This window comes from Rosa chinensis, chromosome 4, assembly GCF_002994745.2.
Source record: "Rosa chinensis cultivar Old Blush chromosome 4, RchiOBHm-V2, whole genome shotgun sequence".
In the NCBI taxonomy this organism is placed as follows: Eukaryota; Viridiplantae; Streptophyta; class Magnoliopsida; order Rosales; family Rosaceae; genus Rosa; species Rosa chinensis.
This window is the reverse complement of record NC_037091.1, coordinates 2,123,674-2,145,035: the sequence shown is the minus strand read 5'-3', so window position 1 is coordinate 2,145,035 and position 21,362 is coordinate 2,123,674. Positions and strand designations below refer to the sequence as shown.

General features: G+C 38.5%; 1 protein-coding gene and 2 pseudogenes across 1 annotated transcript in view; all 3 read left to right on the top strand.

The window, feature by feature from the left end:
• Positions 1-19,113, top strand: part of LOC112197259 (disease resistance protein RUN1-like) — a 29,803-nt gene extending 10,690 nt beyond the window's left edge. Inside the window, exons 11-25 of the mRNA XM_040517588.1 lie at positions 258-370; positions 687-803; positions 1,220-1,815; positions 1,981-2,050; positions 2,339-2,541; positions 2,636-2,707; positions 2,935-3,015; positions 3,211-3,342; positions 3,449-3,687; positions 11,110-11,235; positions 12,642-12,714; positions 16,008-16,195; positions 16,627-16,848; positions 17,051-17,155; positions 17,874-19,113. The gene's annotated coding sequence lies outside the window, so the exon portion shown is untranslated. The remainder of the gene's footprint in view (positions 1-257; positions 371-686; positions 804-1,219; positions 1,816-1,980; positions 2,051-2,338; positions 2,542-2,635; positions 2,708-2,934; positions 3,016-3,210; positions 3,343-3,448; positions 3,688-11,109; positions 11,236-12,641; positions 12,715-16,007; positions 16,196-16,626; positions 16,849-17,050; positions 17,156-17,873) is intronic.
• LOC112197268 overlaps positions 1-21,362 on the top strand; it is a 98,937-nt pseudogene that overhangs the window by 34,040 nt on the left and 43,535 nt on the right.
• Positions 16,765-21,192, top strand: LOC112197256 (annotated as a pseudogene).

The following is a 21,362-nucleotide window of genomic DNA, read 5'->3' as shown; positions in this document are numbered from 1 at the left end:
ATCTGGTAGAAGCCTGAGATTGGCTACGTGAAATAATGGTATCAAAATTGTTTGTAGCCGCCCTCAATTGATTCCTTTGTTTTAGGAGAATAATGGTGGTAATCAGCTAGCTAGGACATGCAAATTAGTTCATACAACTTGGTTGATATGATCCATTGTTAAAGTTTGTATTCTGGTTCTTTTTCTCTGCTTTCATTTTGTTACTATGTTGCTAGGTGATTGATATCATGCAATTTGTTTGTCTTTTCCATTTGCAGTGGGGACTATAGATTTTCCATTCAGAAAGGTTACAGACTCTGGCCAAGTTGGCTACGTGCTGATTGTTGATCTAACTGAATTTAAGACGACCGCCAATGAGCTAGAAGCAAAGGTATATGCTATTCTCCTCTAGTTGTACTCTTGCCTATGCTCTTTTCCTAGTAATTCTAGGATCAAGCTTCCAGATGTTATTGTTTACAATTTTATCGAAACGTCTCATGTTAAAACGGCATGATGTTGCATCGTCCACATGGTCCATGGATTAAGCACATGGAATATGAAATGTATCACTTTAAGAAAAATCTTCCTAGTATATGTGCATGCCACAAGCACATTAAATTTTCCTCTACATATTACAACTTGGAAATTCATAAATAAGTATCGTCAGTAATTTGTCAAACTCACAGACAACAATTTTTTGGTATCAGAAGTTCTAGCCTGGCTTTGGCTAAGTATCTTGCTTAAAGGTGATGCGGCAGATGTATGCTGACCTTCGTGAGGAAGAAGAATTGTTTTTCATTGTGTCTAAGGATGAAATTGATACTGTGAGTAGTTACTCTTTCTTGGAGTTTGCCTCTGTTGTAGATTCATGCAAATAAGCATTCATTATTTACATCAATTCAGCAGCACATATTCAGTAGCTAGCACCAATCTGGACTACCATTCACAAGCTCTAGTGGCATTGTAAGAAAGAGAAGTAACCACTTCTACTTAGTACTTCTATTTAATCACATAGCTTGTGATTAAATCCTTCAGTAGGGAACAAAATGACTCTCTGGACTTTCTCTCCTTTTTCTTTGTTTCTAGATATGCTCCAAATCCTTTGTATGTACTCTCTGTATCAGACTTTGATTATGTGATTAAACTTTCAAGTCTAATAGTTAAAACTCAGAAGTTACAGAAACAATGAACGAATCTTTGTGAATCCTGATGAATGCAGTGATACTAATACTAATCACAGTCATGCCAGGGTAGTGCAGTGGGGTGCTCCACCAAGAAGCTCTCTTAAATTGAATATTGATGGTGCCTATGCTAAAGAGAATGGCATGGGAGGAGTGGGGTTGATTTTCTGACTCTTCAGAGGGCTTGAAGGGCGGCTTCTCTAGGCATCTTCCTGCAATCCAAAGCGAGGCAGAAGAAGCTTGTACAGCAGGCTTGCTTGTGGCTATTCACCAGAGTTGGAGACATGTTGAGGTAGAAAGTGATTGTGCTCAGTTGCTTGCTGCGCTGAATCTTCAAGGGGAGGATAACTCTGAGGTTAGTTGAATAATGGATGGTTGTAAGGATTATATGCAGTCTTTTGATTTTATTCAAGTTCAACATATTTACCGTGAAGCAAATTGTGTCACCCATTAGATTAGTGCACTTTGCTGGTTATGATTATGTTATTCAGGAAAATTGTAGAATTGCAATCGAGGCACGTGAAATTTACCATGACAAATGCACCAAACGTTCTTGGGAAATTGTGAACACAGGAAAGCCTTCAAGACATCCAGTTCTATTTGCAGCATCTGTGGGAAGCTTTGGAGCCTATTTGGCTGATGGTTCTGAGTATAGGTCAGTTAACTCATCATATGGTTTGTGTATGTTTAATGTATATGATTTGGACATGGAACAAGAAATTGGTGACATCTCTGCATATTAATTTATTGTACATTTTTCATAACTTTATATAAGCATCATTGATCTCGGATTCTGATTCTTAATCGATTATTTCCACAGGGAGATTCTAGCCAACTCTGTTGCTCATCTAATTGCATTTGAGACGACACTGAATAAGTTAGAGGCAAAGGTAATATGCCTTATTCGCCTTAATGTATAAGGCCTTGTGCCCTATTGTAGACATGGATTAAGAAAATGGAATGAAGTTCATTACCCTAGGGAAAATTTTCCTAGCATATATGACAGATATTGTTCGCATGCCATGAGCATCTGAAAGTGTTAGGACCATACATAATGCGGAGCTCAATGTCAGAAAACCTAAGATGAGGGTGTTTCAGTCATCTTTTATTTAGATCAATTGGGTCAACTGTTTCCACTCTGCTTTGGCTAAATACCTTGCTTAAATGTTATGGCGCAGGCATGTGCTGAACTTCTTGATGAAGAAGCATTAGATTTCCAGCATGGTTTACTTTTGCTTCTAAAGATGGAATCAGTGTGGTGAGTGTTCATTCCATCTTTGAGTGTGCCTCTATTGCTAATGTATGCAAGCAAGTTGTTGTTGTTGGAATCTATAGTACACTGCCTTGATTTGTCCAGTGGCTGGTTTCATCTATTCGGAAGGTCAGATCTTTGGTTAATTGGAATAAATCAGCATACATTATTTAGCCCCTCAACATTTTCATATATTGGTATTTCTTTGCCTATCAATTTGCAGGTAACAAGCAAACCAATAATGATATTACCCAACAGTGGTGAGACCTATGATGGTCAGAGCAAGCAATGGGTGGTAAGTGTCCTTCTATATGAATACACAGTGCTTGTTGCCCTACTCTTTTAGCTATAGCATCTGGATTTAGATCATTTGATTCATGGTATAATTCACAAAGTAATGTTCTTTTTGTTCACCAGTAGGTTTAACCTATTTAAAAGGTAAGATCTCTAGTCAAGTAGTTAAATTAAACGTGCATGATTAGCTCTTAAACATTTTCGTATAATGTTCCTTTGCTTGTGTAGTTGTAAGGTTACCAGCAAACATACACTGATATACCTTGATAGTGGCGAGACTCTTCTGATGGTCAGAGCAAGCAAGGGATGGTGAGTCCCCTGCTTTATATAAATGATATTCTGTTTATTCTTTTCCTCCAACACCCTTCTGCCAAAATAAGAAACGATTCAAATGAATGGTTGGTACTTTGAGCACATGAAAACAGAAGATGATGGCAATTTAGATTTCTCATCTGTTCTTAAAAAGAGTCTGACTGCATGTATTTTTCATTGCACTGATTGCAGTGATCTAATGGGGTTTGATCAAGAGTTTGCGGCAAAGGTAGCCACAGGAAGTGGCATGATGCTGGAGCTATAAGCATATATGGTGCTGGTGTTGTATGCTGAGGTTATTTCAGAATAGCCGTGCTTATTAAGGTTTGTTCAAGCATATTAAATTTTCCCCTATAGGTTAACAACTTGAAATTTCATAAATATGACCAATAATTTGTCAAACTCATATACAACAATTTTTTGGTATCAGAAGTTCCGGCTTTGGAAAAGTATCTTGCTTCAAGGTGATGTGGCATGTGTGCTGAACTTCTTGAGGAAGAAGGAATTGGTTTTCATTGTTTCTAAGGATGGAATTCATGCTGTGAGTTTGGCAGTTTGCCTCTGTTGTAGATTCATGCAAATAAGCATTAATTATTTGCATCAATTCAGCAGCACAAATTCAGTAGCTAGGGCCAATCTGGATTACCATTCACAAGGTCTAGTGGCACCGTAAGAAAGAGAAGCAACTACTACTTAATACTTATATTATGAAAAATTTGGATCTTAATATACGGTTCCTTTAACTCATGGCAATTTTGATTTCTAATGTGTTCTTCAAACAGTCTGACTGCCTGTATTCCAATGCAGCGATCGTATGTGGTGGTTGGTGAGGCTGCTGCAGCATAAGCAAGTGGCATGAGTGTACTTAGAGGCTGCTGCAGGATCAAACTCTCTCCAACAAGTATGTCTATTCATCAAAACAGATCAATGAGTAAGAGTATATGTATAATCCTCTTAGAATAAATACCTTTCCTTTTTCATTGTTTTGTAACTTAGAGGATGTATTAAAACTATTCAGTTTCAGATTAATAGTGTATACATATTAAGTTTTGTATTTAGGTTTTAATTGATCATAATTCTACGGTCAGAAACCGGTTCAATCAAATGAACAGAACACTGGACGAATAGATCATTTTCTAAGGTTAATTGGAATAAATTAGCATTTGTAAAGTGCCCCTTAACATTTTCATATAATTAATGTTCACAAGCGAACCAATCGTGATATAGACCAACAGTGGTGAGACCATTTGTTGGTCAGAGCAAGCAATGGGGGGCAAGTCTCCTTCTATATGAATGCACAGTGGCGTGAGGCTGGGGCTTCCCTGTTCGGAGGCTGCTGCAGAACAACTCCAAATACCATAAAGGCAATATCTAAGGCTCTTTCTAACAAGCTGGTCCTCTGCAGTTAACGACGCTTAGTTGAGTTCTGAAAATGAGACGTAAATACTTGTAACCAATGCTAAGAATAAGGGCATGTGTCTTTTTCATTTCCTTGTTTTGTAACTCCAAGGAAATAGCAAATTACTATCACCATGGTGCTGCTGTTGTATGGTGACTGGTGAGGTTGTTTCACTCTAATAACAGTGTTTTTGTTACCTTTTGAAGTTACATTTTACTAGCATTCCGTAGTGAGTCTTTAAGATTGCCATATGATTTTAAATGCAATCTACTCCATAGAAAATACATGGAAGCCAAACAAGGTGTCCGCAGTAGACTAGTTAATTTCCTTGTTCCATCAAGCATTATTTTCCAAGTCTTCAAACTTCAAAGTCATCACTTCTGAAAAAAGAAAAAGAAAAAGAAACAAAAAGTCTTCCAAGATAATTTTAGTCCAAGTCTAAAAAGAGGTTCTGATTTAGTCCATTTTCAACATCACATTCACATTGCAGCAGGCACCAAGAAACTATCTGCTTGAGAGTTGAGATCTCAGATCTACAATACAAAAGCACTCCAGGAAGGCAGATCAATAGAAAGGCAACATTCAACGGATAGAGCAGAGCAAGCAGAATATGGCTTCTCTGACCAACGAAGCAGCAGCCAGTTCTTCATCTTCTTCTCTCCCACTTTCTTCTACTGATCACCAAAATCATTACACATACGAGGTCTTCCTGAGTTTTCGAGGCGAGGATACACGCTTTAATTTTACAGATCATTTGTACAACGCTTTGTGTCGGAAGGGAATTAGACCTTCAGAGATGATAAGCTTAACAGAGGAGAAGACATATCACAAGAGCTCCTCAAAGCAATTGAGGAGTCCAGAGTTTCAATCGTCGTCTTCTCTCAAAATTATGCTTCCTCAAGGTGGTGCTTAGATGAACTGGTCAAGATACTTGACTGCAGAAAATCCAAAGGACGGAAGTTTAGAGCTGTTTTCTACAAGGTGGCTCCTTCAGATGTACGACACCAAACAGGTGCTTTCGGTGACGCATTTGCTAAAATTGATCAATGCAAATACAAGGATAGCATCGGCAAATGGAGGGAGGCAGCAAATTTGTCTGGATGGACTTTCGAGGAGGGCCGGTATGTTTTTAACCCAACACCACTAGCTAGGCGATTAGTTAGCCTATTTTTTATTTATATTTAAAAATCCGTATATTAATCTTCTACTTTATTCGATTTCCTATATATGCTTTTAAATTCATAGGTACGAGACTGAATTTATCAAGGAAATTGTTGAGGATTTGTTCGCCCAAGTAATAAACCCTTCATGTGAGCTGCACGTTGCTGATCATCCAATTGGCTTAGAGTCTTGTAGAGAAGAGGTCGACAAACTTTTAGATGCCGAGGAGAATAACATGGTTGGCATATGGGGGCCTGGTGGAATAGGAAAGACGACAATTGCAAAAACTGTGTTTAATTCAATTCGCCATAAGTTTGAAGGTAGCTGTTTCTTGGCGGATGTTAGAGCAAAAAGCATAACCCAACTACAAGAGACACTTTTGTCTCATATTTTAAACTTAACTTTGAAGGTGAGCAATGTTGATCAAGGAGTCAGTTTTATAAAGACAAGGATGCGACATAAAAAAGTCATCCTAATCCTTGATGACGTGAGTGATTCTAGCCAATTACAGAAATTAGTTCCATCCCCTGATTGTTTTGGGCGTGGCAGTAGAATTCTCATAACAACAAGAGATAAACGTTGGCTAATTGCTCATAAAGTTGATGAAGTATACGAGGTCAAGATGTTAAATGATCGTCATGCTTTGGAGTTGTTTAGCTTGCATGCATTCAGAAGAAATGAACCTCCAAGCGATAATTTGGAACTTGCACAACGTGCAGTACACTATGCCCAAGGCCTTCCATTAGCTTTGATAGTTTTAGGCTCTCATCTATTTTGTAGAAGCATAGAGGAGTGGAAAGCTATAATAGGTAGTTGTAAAGGAGGTCCTCATGCAAAGATACAAGATGTTCTCAAACTGAGTTATGATGCTCTAGAAGCAGATTTAAAAGAACTATTTCTTGATATCGCTTGCTTCTTTAAAGGTAAGCATGTAGCCCGTGTGAAACCAATACTAGAAGCTTGCTACGACCACAAAACAATGATGATTGGTATTGCACATCTCCAAGAAAAAGTCTTGATAAGAATTGACAGAGATAAGATTTGGATGCATGACTTGATAGAAGAAATGGGTAAAGACATAGTGTATCAAGAGTCACCGGATGAACCCGGGGAACGCAGCAGAGTGTGGAGTGAAGAAGATGTCAACGACATTCTAACAAATAATACAGTAAGTATATTAATGATGTTTTGTGCTTTTCAATTCAAAGCATTTTATATTGAATACAATTTCTTATTAGACCTTGAAGAAAACTATATTGAAACAGTACTTGTGCTTCCAATAGAAATTGCTTCTTTTTTTTTTTTGGTCTTTATAGAAATTGCAATCATAAATGTTGCTAGGTTAATAAGCTTGCTTTTTTTTAATGTAGGGAACAAATAAAGTTATAAGCATTCAGGTCCCGTGGCTATCATCTACGATATCTTTGAATGCTAAAAGCTTCTTAGAGATGAAGAAGCTTAGATATATTTCTATGAGCATAGGTATGAAATATGAATCCTTTTCTAGAGATATTGATTATCTCTCTGACCAGTTGAGGTGGCTTGATTGGCCAGAATGTCCGTTGCAATGTTTTCCATCCAATTTTCATGCAAAGAAACTTGTAAATCTCAATATTATTGGGAGTTGCAGAATCACACAACTATGGAAGGGACATAAGGTACTATAATCTAATAATTCATTTCATTTCAAGACTTCTTTAATTAAAAATAAATAGATAATTGTGTTGTAAATTACTGCATCCACTTGGTTGATCTTTTCCTTTTTCTTTTGCCATACAGAATTTTTCAAGGCTAACATGTATGAATTTAATTGGTTGTACATCCCTAAAGGAACTCCCAGACTTCAGTGGAATCCCTAACTTGAAAAGGTTGGATCTATATGAGTGTAACAGTTTAGTTGAGATTCCTGATTCAATTCGATTCCTTCATAACCTTGTTACCTTGAATGTTGACCATTGCTCTAACCTTATTATGTTTCCAAGAAAAATTAACTTGAGATCTATAGAAACTATTTCTGTTAGCTATTGCAAGCTTGAGGAATTTTCAGAATTTGGGGAAGAGATGTATTTCTTGAGAGAATTGAATCTAATAGGCACTTGCATTAAAGAATTGCATCCGTCCATTACAAAACTTATTAGGCTGGAAGAGTTGGACCTACAGGACAATCAAAATCTTACAACCCTGCCGTATAATATTTATGAGTTGCACAATCTAAAGGGTCTTGGTGCGATTGGATGCTCAAAACTGGCTATATTTCCAAAAGTTCCAGTAAAGATGGATTCTTTGAGAGGTCTTTTTCTAGATGGTAGTGACATCAGAGAATTGGATGAGTCAATTGGAAATCTTACTGTGCTTGAAATGTTGTACCTTAGTAGTTGCAAAAATCTTACGACTCTACCGTGGAGCATTTATGGGTTGCAAAATCTGCAGCGGCTTGATCTTGGTCAATGCGCAAAACTTGTTAGATTTCCAACAAATACCAACATTTTGAACGTCGATGGTTGCTCACTATCACTTCCCAAGCTACGGAGTATCGATATCAGCGGATGCACTAGTTTATCAGATTGTGATTTCCTCATGACTCTTGATTGCTGGGAAACATTAGATTCACTTGATCTGTCATATAACAATTTTGTTAGTCTTCCTGCTTGCATCACAAAATTTGTCAACTTACGGCGGCTTGTCTTGTCTGGTTGCAAGAGACTCCGCGAAATTCCGGAGCTTCCACCAAATGTTTCCATACAAAGGACCACTTTACTGGAGTTACTGGAGGAGAGATTGTCAACATTGACAAATCCTGGAGCCATGATAGAGGTAGCGTCGCCGTCAATTGAAGAGCCAACTCCGTCGTCATGTCTTTCTTTGTCTTCCAAAACTCCGAAACGACACCGCAGCGCGGAAGAACCATCACCAACACCAGTGAATCCTCCGAAACGACAACGCACTGCCGCCGAGGGGCAAGCATCCATGGTCCACTTTGCATATGAAATGGCTATCTCCCCAGTCCCCATGTTCCCTGACCTGCACACCGCCCATCACTCAACTACTACTCCACAGCTTCAACTCCAAGCCTTAGCAACTGAGTTGTCAAGGCTTTCTTTGTCTTCAGAATCAACAAAACCCCGTGGCCCAGTTAGAGGTGATCAACACCTGTGGCTGTCTTTGAACTCTGAACCATCCACTTCAGAGTTTAGACAATAACATCATTTAGTTGAGACACAGAGGTTTGAAATCCCACCTCCTATTTATTATACTTGAAACTTTAGCGTGTGCCAGAGCTAATCAAGATTTCAAAATTTTTCAGGTTTGGGTATGACCCTATTTTGAGGCTGTCTTCGTCTGCTATTTACTCATCAATCTGTAAGTTCATATGTTCATCTTTTCCTTTTAGCGCACATGGGCAGATCTATGTTGTCTGTTACTGATACTCTGTAACCATGTACATCATGTACAATTCACTATGGCCTATTTTTAGGTGCATTAAGGCCAAGTTTCACATTTTCAGCCTAGCAACTGTCATTCCAGAATTGAACAAATGGCCCAGTCAAGTCACTTACTATAAGCGCTACATAGTACATTTAAAAAGTGATGTATGCATTGGCAGTCAGAAATTAATATGTATAGTCCTTGCACTATTTTTAGGCAGTAACTAGTGGTTATAACACACCAAGCATTGACATTGATTTTGATACTCTGAAACTGTGAATATAAGAAAAAGAGAGGACAATGACATTCAACTTTCAACTATGCGATTAAATCGATCAGTAGGGAACAAAATGGCTCTCCATCTATCTCTCTGTATCCTTCTTTCTTTCTTTCTGGAATATGCATGCTCCAAACCCTTGATATGAATTACTCCCTGTATCAGACTTTGTGAATCTTTAAGAATGCAGTGATGCCAACACATGATATGAGAAAATGCAGAAGCATATGATCATGGAGATTCTTTCAAGCCAACTAATGGCTATCAGTAACTAAAACGTACCTGTGTACTGTCTACAAACTCCTCCAAATTTCCATAATATAGTAGTTATCATAATATAATGGCTAGTAGTAGCATGATGCTTTGGATTTGGTAGGAGCCTGAGATTGGCTACGTGAAATGATGGTATCAAAATTGTTTATTGTAGTCCTCAGTTGATTCCATTGTTGTAGGAGAATATTGGTGGTAATCAGCTAGCTAGGATATGCAAATTATGGTAGTTCATAGAACTCGGTTGATATGATCCATTAGTAACATTTGTATTCTGGTTCATTTTCTTTACTTTGATTTTGTTACTATATTGCTAGGTGATTGATATCATGCAATTTTGTTTTTTCCATTTGCAGTGGGGACTATAGATTTTGCAGTTCGAAAGGTTACAAACTCTGGCCAAGTTGGCTACATGGTGATTGCTGATCTAGCTGAATTTGAGATGACTGCAAATGAGCTAGAAGGAAAGGTATGTGCTACTCCTCTAGTTGTACCCTTGCCTATGCTTTTTTCCTAGTGATTCTGGCCTCAAGCACCCATATGTTATTGTTTACAATTTTATCAAAACATCTCATGTTAAAAAGGCATGATGGTAGTCCATGGTCCATACAAATTGGTTAATATAATCCAGTATTAATATTTGGTTTCACTTTGTTACTTACATTTTGATTAATGTTATCCAGTAACAATGTTTCAGGGTGATTAATGTTATACATTTTGATTGTTGCTTCTGTTTGCAGCGGGAACTATAAACTTTCACTTGGAATGGTTGCAGATTCGGGCACAAGGGTTACATGCTGATCTGACTGAATTTGAGATGACTGCAAATAAGCTAGAAGTAAAGGTAGCGTTATTTCCTTTGATTATACTTGTGACCATATACTTTTCCTATTACTTCTATGCTCAAGTGCCTTTATCTCATTGTTTACAAGTTAATAAAACATATTACATTTAAGAGGCACGATGTTGCATTGTCCATGTGGTCGTTCTGTTAAGCCGATGGAATGTGGAACTGTCACTTTAAGAAAAACCTTCTTGGCACATTTACAAGCCAGAGGCAGATTAACTTGATTGTTTTCTATAGATTACAACTTCAAAATTCATAAACAAATCTGGCTAGTGATTTGATTGGATCATATATATCATTTTCTAGTATCAGCTAAGAGATGTAGTGTGGCATAGGCTAGCTTCAAGGTGTGGCAGGCATGTGCTGACCTTCTTGAGGAAGTAAAAGTTTGTTTTATTTGTTTCTAAGGATGGAATTGATGTTGTGAGTAGTTGCTCCTTCTTGGAGTTTGGCAGTTTGCCTCTGTTGTAGATTCATGCAAGCAAGCATTAATTATTTGCATCAATTCAACAGCACATATTTAGTAGCTAGCGCCAATTTGGATTACCATTCACAAGGTCCAGTGGCTCCGTACGAAAGAGAAACAGCTACTACTACTTAATACTTATATTATGAAAAACTTGGATCTTAATATACAGTTCCTTTAACTCATAGCAATTTTGATTTCTAATGTGTTCTTCAAAAAGTCTGACTGCTTGTATTCCAATGCAGCGATCTTATGTGGTGGTTGATGAGGGTTTTTAGAGTCATAAGTAAGTGGCATGAGTGAGGGTGCTGCAGTATTAACTATTAAGCTCTATCCAACAAGTATGTCTATTCATCAAAACAGATCAATGAGTAAGTGTATACGTATAATCCTCTTAGAATAAATACCTTTCCTTTTCAATTGCTTTGTAACTTAAAGGAAGTATAAAAACTATTCAGTTTCAAATTAATACTGTATACGTATTAAGCTTTGTATTTAGGTTTTAATTGAATTCTACAATCAGAAACTGGTTTAATGAAATCAACAGAACACTGGACGAATAGCTTTTCTTAGGTTAGTTGGAATAAACTAGCATTTGTAAAAAACGAGGATTATAGCATTATTCTATTGTGAATAAAAGAACCAGCGAGAAGGCGTCTCCGAGCTCCTCGGAGCGACCTTGGTTTCGAAACCTAAGTTTCGACTGGCGGAGGCGTCCTTTGGGTAAGGCGGCGATCGTGGACTGCGGCGACGTAGGGAGGGATCTCTGCGGCGACCGTGAGTGCGGCGTGGGATTTTTCTCAGACAGTGGTGGAGGGTTTCGGTCCAGGCGGTGAGTGAAGGTTGCCTTCGCGTTTATCGTCTGGGCTGCAGAGGAGGAGTGGGCGAGTTAGATCCAGCGGTGGCGGTTTGGTTTCACGGTCGCAAGGCTCTGAGTCGGGGTTAGCACCGAAGATCGTCGCTTGGGCTACAGCTGTGGTGGTGCAGTGGTTGTTTGGAGGCGGTTTAGCGGCTGTTTGCGGTTGCTCAGAGGCCGGTTTAGTCTGGGTGATTGGAGCCTGATGGGTGGTGGGAAGGACCGCCACCGGAGGGCCGGTCTGAGGCGGAGGCCGATAGGCAGCTGAGCGTTGAGGCAGCTGCTCCTTTTGCTCGGGTTTGGGCTTGGGTTTTCAGACCTGGGCTCAACATTGGGCTAATGGGCTCTATTTTATGGGCCAGTAGGGAGGATGCTTGGCCATCCTCATTAATCACTTAGTGATGGGAGTGGCCCGGCCTAAGAGGTGGACATTCTTGGGCATGTTAGGCCGGCATATGGTCCATGACCAATCATTTTCGGATCAAGACTGCTACGGAAGTTGGTAATTATCTGGAATAAGATTTACATTTTTTCAAGCAGCTTATGGATAAGGAATTGCTCCTATTTGTTTGCTAGGAAGTGGCTCTTTGTTGGTACCGCAATTGCGCGCCTGGCTAATGGGGATGCTAGTCAATGATTTTCCCTAGAAGACACGGAGTTTCTTTGTTTATAAGTTCGCTAATCTTAGCGAGCTTATCATCGACTTGTAATGAGTCTGTTTTGCTTAGAATAGGGTTTCCGGATTTTCTTGCTGGCTATCTTGTTGTAAGTATAGTTAGACTCTAGCCATTGGCAGTTTGCCGGCTATTGATTTTAATGATATCAATTTCTATTAAAAAAAAAAAAAAAAAACTAGCATTTGTAACTTAGCCCCTTAACATTTTCATATAATTAATGATTCATTGCCTATCAAATTTGCAGGTAACAAGCGAACCAATAGTGATATACACTAACAGTGGTGAAACCATTTGTTGTTCAGAGCAAGCAATGGGTGGTAAGACTCCTTCTATATGAATGCACAGTGCTTGCCCTACTCTTTCAGCTATAGCATCCGGGTTTAGATCATTTCATTCATGGTATAATTCACAAAGTAATGTTCTTTTGTCAGATTTAATGTTACGGTGCGTTTGGATGAGAAAATTATGAAATCTATAGGAATTTATAAATGATGGAATCTTTAACTCCATCAATCTAAAAATCCATTAATTGCAATTTCTGTTGTTTGATTGTATCCATTTAGGATTTGAAATGTGTAATAAATTAAGAAAGTTTAAAACAAATAAAAAAATAAAAAATAAAAAAACCTTGTTTTGGAAATGAAAATTGAATACTGCAAGGGAATTCGTAAATGACACCTATTTTGGTGGAAATTGAAGTGAGGAATTTAAATGATGAATTCTTTCATTTTTTTCCACAGAGGAATTCAAAATTTCCAGTTTGATAATGCCAAACGAGGGAATTAGCTTGTAGGAATTATGAAATCCTCACTTTCAATTAAATTCCATCTTATTTTCCCTCATCCAAACACACGTACACTTAGGGATTTTGTCCATTTACCCAATTTCTAGGGATTTTTTTCCCACTTATCCTATTAAGTTTTTTTAATTCTCCCTTACTCAAAACACTCTAAGTCTTTCCTAATACCCCATTAAGTTTTTTTGTTTTGTTTTTTGTTTTAGACCATTTTACCCTCACCCCTTTGTTACTTAGAGAGAGACCATAGGAGATGTCGCTGGATTCCTGTCACTGGTCGCCGGATACCGGTCGCCGAATTCCGACCAACAATTGTCAGATTCTGGCCAACGTTCGCCCGATTCCGGTCACCGGTCGCCGCCCAACAGACTTTTCTGAAAACCTCACCGGAGGTCCTAAAGAGGTCGTCGAAGATATCATAGGTCGCCAAAAAGGTTTATTGCCCCTAATAGATGTCTATTGCCCCCCCAATAGACGTTTCAATCACCGAAATGGGAACTAATCTTCCTAAAATTAGACAAACAAAATTTTGATTAAAGAAAAAAAAACGAGGAGAATACATCAATTCAAAAAGTCTATTGCGCCCCCCCCCCCCTCCCCGTGGATAAAACTTTTATTTTTTTCCTTTTTTCTTTCCTTCAAGGCCTTCTCCCCCTATTTAAAAAAAGAGTTAATTAGATCTAAGTCCAAAATTCACACCCCTTATTAGATATAGTCCGGTTGATTTTTTTTGTTAATCACGGTCCTATGACTCAACTGCCACATTGGATTTCTTTCCATTTATATTTTGCTGACTCAACACTGCCAATTTTCATATTCGTGCATTCCGAATATACCCTTATTAAATATCTTCAAATCTGAAAATACTAATTTTAAAGGCATTTATTATGGCACGTTTACTTACTTAGAATGAAAAATAATCATGAATCGGAGACAAGTGGAATAGGAGAAGAAAGGAATCGGTATTGATTCTGGAGGAATGATTCCTAAACCCATCTCCCCCCTTCGTAATCGAATTCCTGAGTATTCAGGAATCGATTCCTGATAAGGAGGTGGGACCTACATCTATTTTGATTCCTTCATGTGTTAGTAAACGCAGGAATTCTTTTACCCGAAATTATTCCGATTCCTTTATGTGTTAGTAAACGTAGGAATGTTTTTACCCTGTAATCATTCCCTTTCCTTCCAATGAGTAAACGTGCCATAATAAATTAGCAATATTAGCAATATTTTATTGTCCATTGATTTCTTGTTTGAAATTGATAACTAAAGTACATTACCTTCAGTCCAAAATTGTAAACTTTATAATTGTTCCATAATTAGTGATCCGCAATTATGATATTATCTAATCACAGCCATTGACAAAAACACATTCATGATTCATGTACCCAGGTTCAATACTTCCTATACCCAGGTTCAGTACAATCAACTAAGATTTTACCTCTTTCTAGATTGTATTTTGTAGGTAACATAAATTTACACACGAGGTCAAACGACCAACCTTTCTTGAAGACAATATTACAGCTACTATACCTCTACATTAGGATCAACATTCCTATATTATAGGTCCACTCTAATTACCTACATGTAAGAGACTCCCAACAACTACCTTTTTTCGACACACTATTACGAGTTAACAGCCATCCAGTCATGCATATATAGCATTGCAATAGTTTTCACAATGTTCCATATGGCTTCACACTATCTATGCACCAGACTACAAATACACCAGATCACGAAAAACACATGCAACAAAAAAAACCAAGGACAATCTTCAAGTATTATTAACTAAAAACAAAGGTAGTTCCCAAAAACATGCAATTCAATTGTTGCGCTCCAATTTAAAGGGATACATTATTAATCAAAATTAAAATAAACAACATGCTAAAAAATCCCTTCAAGCTGCACTCCTTACTTCTTTTCATAGTTCTAGGCACCATTGGGCATATTTAAGAATCGTTCTAAAAGATTTACCCTCATACTCGCCATTACACCTTTGGTAAAGGTAGATTCCACCACTCCCCCTTCTGATAATTTCTTGACAATGTATATCACTCCAATCTCACAATCCACACTGTCCAATGCAAACCAACTATGTTAAGCTCATATTAACACAAACTTGAACAAACTTGAACTGCTAATAATAACAACAAATGCCTACATTACCTTCCATAATCTTGTTGTGGACATTCCTTGTTAGATCTTATAGGAAAATGTTCAACAGAGTTACCTCCCAACCAGATAAGCAAGTCCCGGTTTTCATTCGAGAGCTTGTATTCGGATCCATATTCGGATAAACCTTTGATCAAGGTCAGACCAAAGAAAAAGAAAACCTTTGATTAGCAAAGCAACCTTTGTACCATGCAACAACGTTAACAAAAGACAAAAGAGGTAATTGATTTCCACATCATCCAATACACACAAACTTCTACCTTTGATTAAGGTCAGACCACATAGAAAACTTTTGATTAAAGCTTTGTTAGTGGACCAATAGTGATATACCCCAACAGTGTTGAGACCTATGATGGTCAGAGCAAGCAGTGGCTGGTAATTAATCAAGTCTCCTATATGAATGCACAGTGCTTGTTGCCCTACTCTTTGAGCTATAGCATCCGGATTTAAATCATTTCAGTCATGGTATAATTCACAAAGTAATGTACTTTTTGTTGGATATTATGTGATATTACCAAATGGATGATGAAAATATGAAACTGATCTTCCTTCTATGATATAAACTTTTCCATGGATGACGAAAATGTTGAACTAATAACATGTTCGTGCATAAGTCTTGACTGCATGTGCTTTCCTTTGCAGCCATCGAGGGGGTGGGTTAGAGTTTTCGGACATTGTCTTAGACCAGTGGTGTGAGGCTGGGGCTTCCCTTTTTGGAGGCTGCTGCAGAATAACTACGAATACCAGCAGGGTAACATGCCAATATCTAAGGCTCTTGCTAACAAGTCTTCTGCAGTTAACGAGGTTTAGTTGAATCCCGAAACTGAGATGTAAGTATTTGTAATCTGATGCTAAGAATAAGGGCATGTGTCGTTTTCATTTCCTTGTTTTGTAACTCAAGATGGAGTAGCAAAACTGCTTCTGCTGTATGGTGACTGGTGAGGTTGTTTCAGATCAAATAATTAACTGTGCTTATTACCTTTCGGAGAATTTCATTAGCAACCTCTACTGTGTACAAAACAAGTTTTTAAAATTAGATCGGCTTCCTTCTAGTTGTATTGACAGAAAATCTGGAACATTAGCTCATTTAAACTAAGTTCTAGAAATGATCATTTCTCTGCACATAAAAGCTGGTTATCATGTGTCTGGTGTCCCTAGTGTGTACTAACAGATATATTGTTTTTATAGGGCCGTGGTTGAGATTTGTTGGTTTTCTAAGCTTTTGATTTATACCAGTTAGTAATAGTTGGATTTTGCACAGAGGTATAATTTGAATCATATATGGACAGCATCAATCTGGTGTTAACCTTCATAAGATGTACTGGCACTTAAAAGGGGAGCAAGGACTTCTAGTTATATTAGGAAAGAACTTTGATGTTAATAAAGACTCCATGGACTAATGGCAACTTCAAGGTTACAAGCAAACATATTGTACCTTAACAGCGGCGAGACTTTTGATAGTAGAGCAAGCAGCAAGCTGGAGGTGAGTCCCCTGCTATATGTGATGTGTGTATATATATATATATAGTTATATGTACTGTTCCCCTGTTCTTCCAACACCTTTCCTCCCAAATTAGAATATTCTTTGCTCAGTACTTCTAGCACATTAGAAAATGAGGATGATGGAAATTTTGATTTCTCAGATGTTCATGGAAATGTCTGACTGCATGTCTTTTCCATTGCAGTGATCAAGTAGGGTGTTGATCGATGAAGAGTTTGCAGCAGATATAGCCATTGGCGAGTGGCAAAATGCTGGGCCTTTCCTGTTTAGAGACTCCGAATATCAGCAGGTCCATATCTGATCTATATGGAAGTACTTATAAGTTATAATCATATAAGAATATATATTCTTTTCCTTGTTTTGTAACTAGAGTAAGTATTAAAACCATAACCAAGTCATAAGGTGCTGCTCGACCAAAAAAAAATAAAAAATGTAATATGGTGCTGGTGTTGTATGCTGAGATTGTTTAGTGCTTATCCAATCCAAAATCTGTGTAGTAAAATTAACGGGATATTCAAGGGTCAGCTTATTTTACAGCTTTTTTTTGTTAGTCCCGTGTGGACCCAGATATCTTTTACTGTTCAAACTTTGGGCGACCATTGCAGTAGAACCAACGTTCTGGTAGCCTTGGATCAATTGGTGGTAATAATCTGAATAACTCCTCTTGCCCTCTACCTATCTTTTACTTTTCTTTTTCTTTTTCTTCTTGTTTGTTCTTCCCAGCTCCCTCTTGCCTTCTACACACAGAGGCTCCCTGCAATAACTCCTCTTGCCCTCTACCTATAGTTAATAATCCTGCCTTCTGTAAAGGTTGGGTCTTGAACCGCATGGCCAAGACACTGTATTCTTTGCAGTTTACTATCAGCACGTACGTCATATCACTTCATTAACTGCCCTCAAGCCTTGATTATTAAACTTCCGAATACAATGGGGAACATGGTGCCTAAACCCCTAAAATGCAATCATATGAACTCTGAACTGGTTCTTAAGTCTATTGTTTTCTGCAGAACACTTGTCAGCAAGATTTGGCTACCACAGGAAATATAACACTTGGTTTCAACGAAACGGGGAGCCAAAAGTATCCACTGATGAATATGAACAGGGCACCTATCGCTACTTTGACTTCCATATTGACAATGATGACCTATGCAGATGGTATGATTCTATTGATTTTTTCTTTTCTTTTCTTTTTGTCAGAGATTCTATTAATCTTTTAGTTCTAGAGTTTGCAACCAATAGCCTTTTTGATGTGGAGTCTAGGTTGCCATTTGCTTTTTGATGCTTTCAACCATATTACAACTTCTGCTACATACCTAGTTATTTGAGCAGAAGGGACTAGGGAGATAGCAAGATTTTACTTTTGGAGAGATGATTGATGGTGTGCCTTAAGAAAAGTTACTTTTCGATGCTTTTAGTCATCTTGCAACTTCTGCTTCATACCTAGCTATTTGAGTGTTGAAGGGACTAGAGAGGTAGCAAGATCACACTTTTGGAGTGATGGTTGATGGTGTGCCCTAAGAAAAGTTACTGTAAGATCTTGTTGCAGCTAACGTAGGAAAAGTTTGTTGGATGCGAACAAAAAGGTTCGGTCCTGCTGCTTGTGCATTTCTCCAAGACAGGATGACGTTTCGGAAGCTGAAATTTTTCAGGCACCATTGTTTTATGTGGATAGTATTGGAGATTTACTAGGAGCACCTTTCTATACATAGAAGTTCTCTTGATTCGCACCCTTGTTGCATGATTTTGAGTTCATTTCACAGAAAAGAAGTATTTGGGAAAAAAGAAGAAGGAAGGAACAAAAATTGAGTGCGCACATCTGTGCTGAAGTAGAACACACATACACATGCACATGCATTCTTTGTATATATTAAATTGTCTAACTAACATGTCTTTATATGAAAACATCAAAATAGTACAAAGTCAGCTCATCTCATATGTTGCTGCAGTATAGTCGTTTCCCTTATTGAAATGAAGCCAGTGGGCGAATAAGATGCTGGGGTTTGGGTTGCCGTTATATCTATCAAGCTCAATTTTACTATAAGAGTTACAGGATGAGTCGAAAGCTGTCGTGGCATTCGATGGTACGGATTTAGTTGGTTGATTTTCTCAAAGGCATTCATCTATCCACAATGGAGTACCAATCATAATCTACAGATTTCAGTCTGTTCTTATCACAATCTCTGTGAAGAATGTTTGTCAAGGCTTTTTCTTACACCCCAACATTCTGAAGTGTGAATCCTGATAAAGAACCACATTCTCCGTATGCATTGCGCACGTGCTCAAAGATTGTGTCCATGGGTTGCTTGTGAAGATGGGTTTGGAGGAAGATGTGTTTATTGGGAATTCTTTGATTCGTATCTATGCAGAATGTGGGGACTTGGATTATGCCTGGAAGGTGTTTGATGAAATTCTTGAGAGAAATACTGTGTTGTGGACTAGTATGATTTGCGGTTATGGTTGGAGGGATATGCCAAAGGAGGCTTTTTTCTTGTTTTTCGAGATGGTGGCTGCAGGGATTAAACCAATTCCGTGACTATGGTGTGTGTCATTTCTGCTTACGCAAAGTTGAAGCATGTGGCGTTGAGTGAGAGGCTTGTGCTTCCATTGGGGAGTCTGGATTGAAGAGTAATATGTTTATGTTGAATTCACTTATTGATATGCATATGAAAAGTGGAGCTACTGATGCTGCAAAGCGGTTTTTGATGAATGTGTGGATAAAAACTTGGTCCTTTACAATACAATTTTGTCAAATTCTGTGCGCCAGGGACTTGATAGTGAAGCAGTTTTGGTCATGGATGAAATGCTACAACAGGGCTTAAGACCCGACAAGGTTATGTGCCATGTCAGCTTTTGCCAACTAAGTGATTCTCTCTCTGGAAAGTGTTCCCATGGTTATGTTCTAAGGAATGGACTAGAAGGTTGGGATACGATTTGCAATGCCATGATTGACATGTACATGAAGTGCAGCCAACCAGAAATGGCCTGCATAATTTTTGACAATATGTCGAATAAGACTGTACTATCACGGAACTCCTTGATTTCTGGTTTCATAAGAAGTGGTGATGTGAAGTCAGTTTGGAAAATGTTCAATGAGATGCGAAAAAGTGATCTTGTCTCTTGGAACACTATGATTGGTGCTCTGGTCCAAGAGAGCAGGTTTTAGGAAGCAATTGAACTTTTCCGGGTGATGCAGACTGAGGGAATAAAAGGAGATATGGTGACCATGGTGGAGGTTGCATCTGCCTGCGAATATCTAGGAGCTATTGATCTTGCAAAGTGGACTCATGCTTATATCGGAAAAGATAAAATTAACTGTGACATGCGGCTCGGGACAGCTTTAGTTGACATGTTTGCTAGATGTGGCGACCCTCAAAGTGCAATAAAGGTGTTCGATAACATGGCAAGAAGAGATGTTTCTGCTTGGACAGCAGCCATTGGAGCAATGGCCATGCAAGGAAATGGGGAGCGAGCTCTAGAGCTTTTCGATAACATGCATAAGCAAGGGGTGAAACCAGATGAAGTAGTCTTTGTGGCAGTACTAACAGCATGCAGCCATGTTGGTCTTTCGGAACAAGGACGGAACATTTTCACGTCAATGCAATCAGTCCGTGGCATTTCCCCTCATATTGTTCATTACAGTTGCATGGTTGATCTACTTGGCCGAGCAGGGGACTTGGAAGAAGCTGTTGATCTGGTAAAGAGCATGCCAATGGAACCTAATGATGTCATTTGGAGCACTCTCTTGGCTGCTTGTCGAACCCACAAAAACGTTGAAATTGCAGCATATGCAGCTGAACAGGTATCTAAATTGACTACTCAGAGGACTGGTATTCATGTGCTTCTCTCAAACATATATGCATCAGCTTGGAAATGGGCAGATGTTGCAAAAGTGAGGCTACAGCTGAAAGAGGAAGGGATTCAGAAGGTACCTGGATGCAGTTCCGTTGAAGTTAATAGAGTGATTCATGAGTTTACCTTCGGTGGTGATACTGATACACACACAGAGAAGAGCCACATTGCGTTGATGGTGCAAGAAATAAACAGCAGACACAGAGATGCTGGCCACATTCCTGATTTGGACAATGTCCTGCTTGATGTTGATGAGGAGGAGAAAGAATACTTGCTCAGTTGACACAGTGAGAAAGTGGCCAAAGCTTTTGGGCTTATAGGTACAAGGCAAGGAGTGCCAATTTGTGTGGTGAATATCCGACAGGGAAGTTTGCCAAATTAGTGTCAAGAATATCCGACAGGGAAGTTACTGTTTGAGATAACAGCAGCTTCCATTTCTTTAGTCAGGGGCTTTGCTCTTGCAGTGATTGCTGGTAATAGAATTATGATTGAAGAGAACTCTCCCCCAATTATTATTCTTCTTTAGTCTGCACTCCCATTATTGATTGCTTTTGATCTGCACTGCCATTTGATAAGAGCACAAAGTGTGACATTTTTAATATGTATTTTCCCTCATTTGGCTAAGTTGTTCTCTTAAAATTAATAAT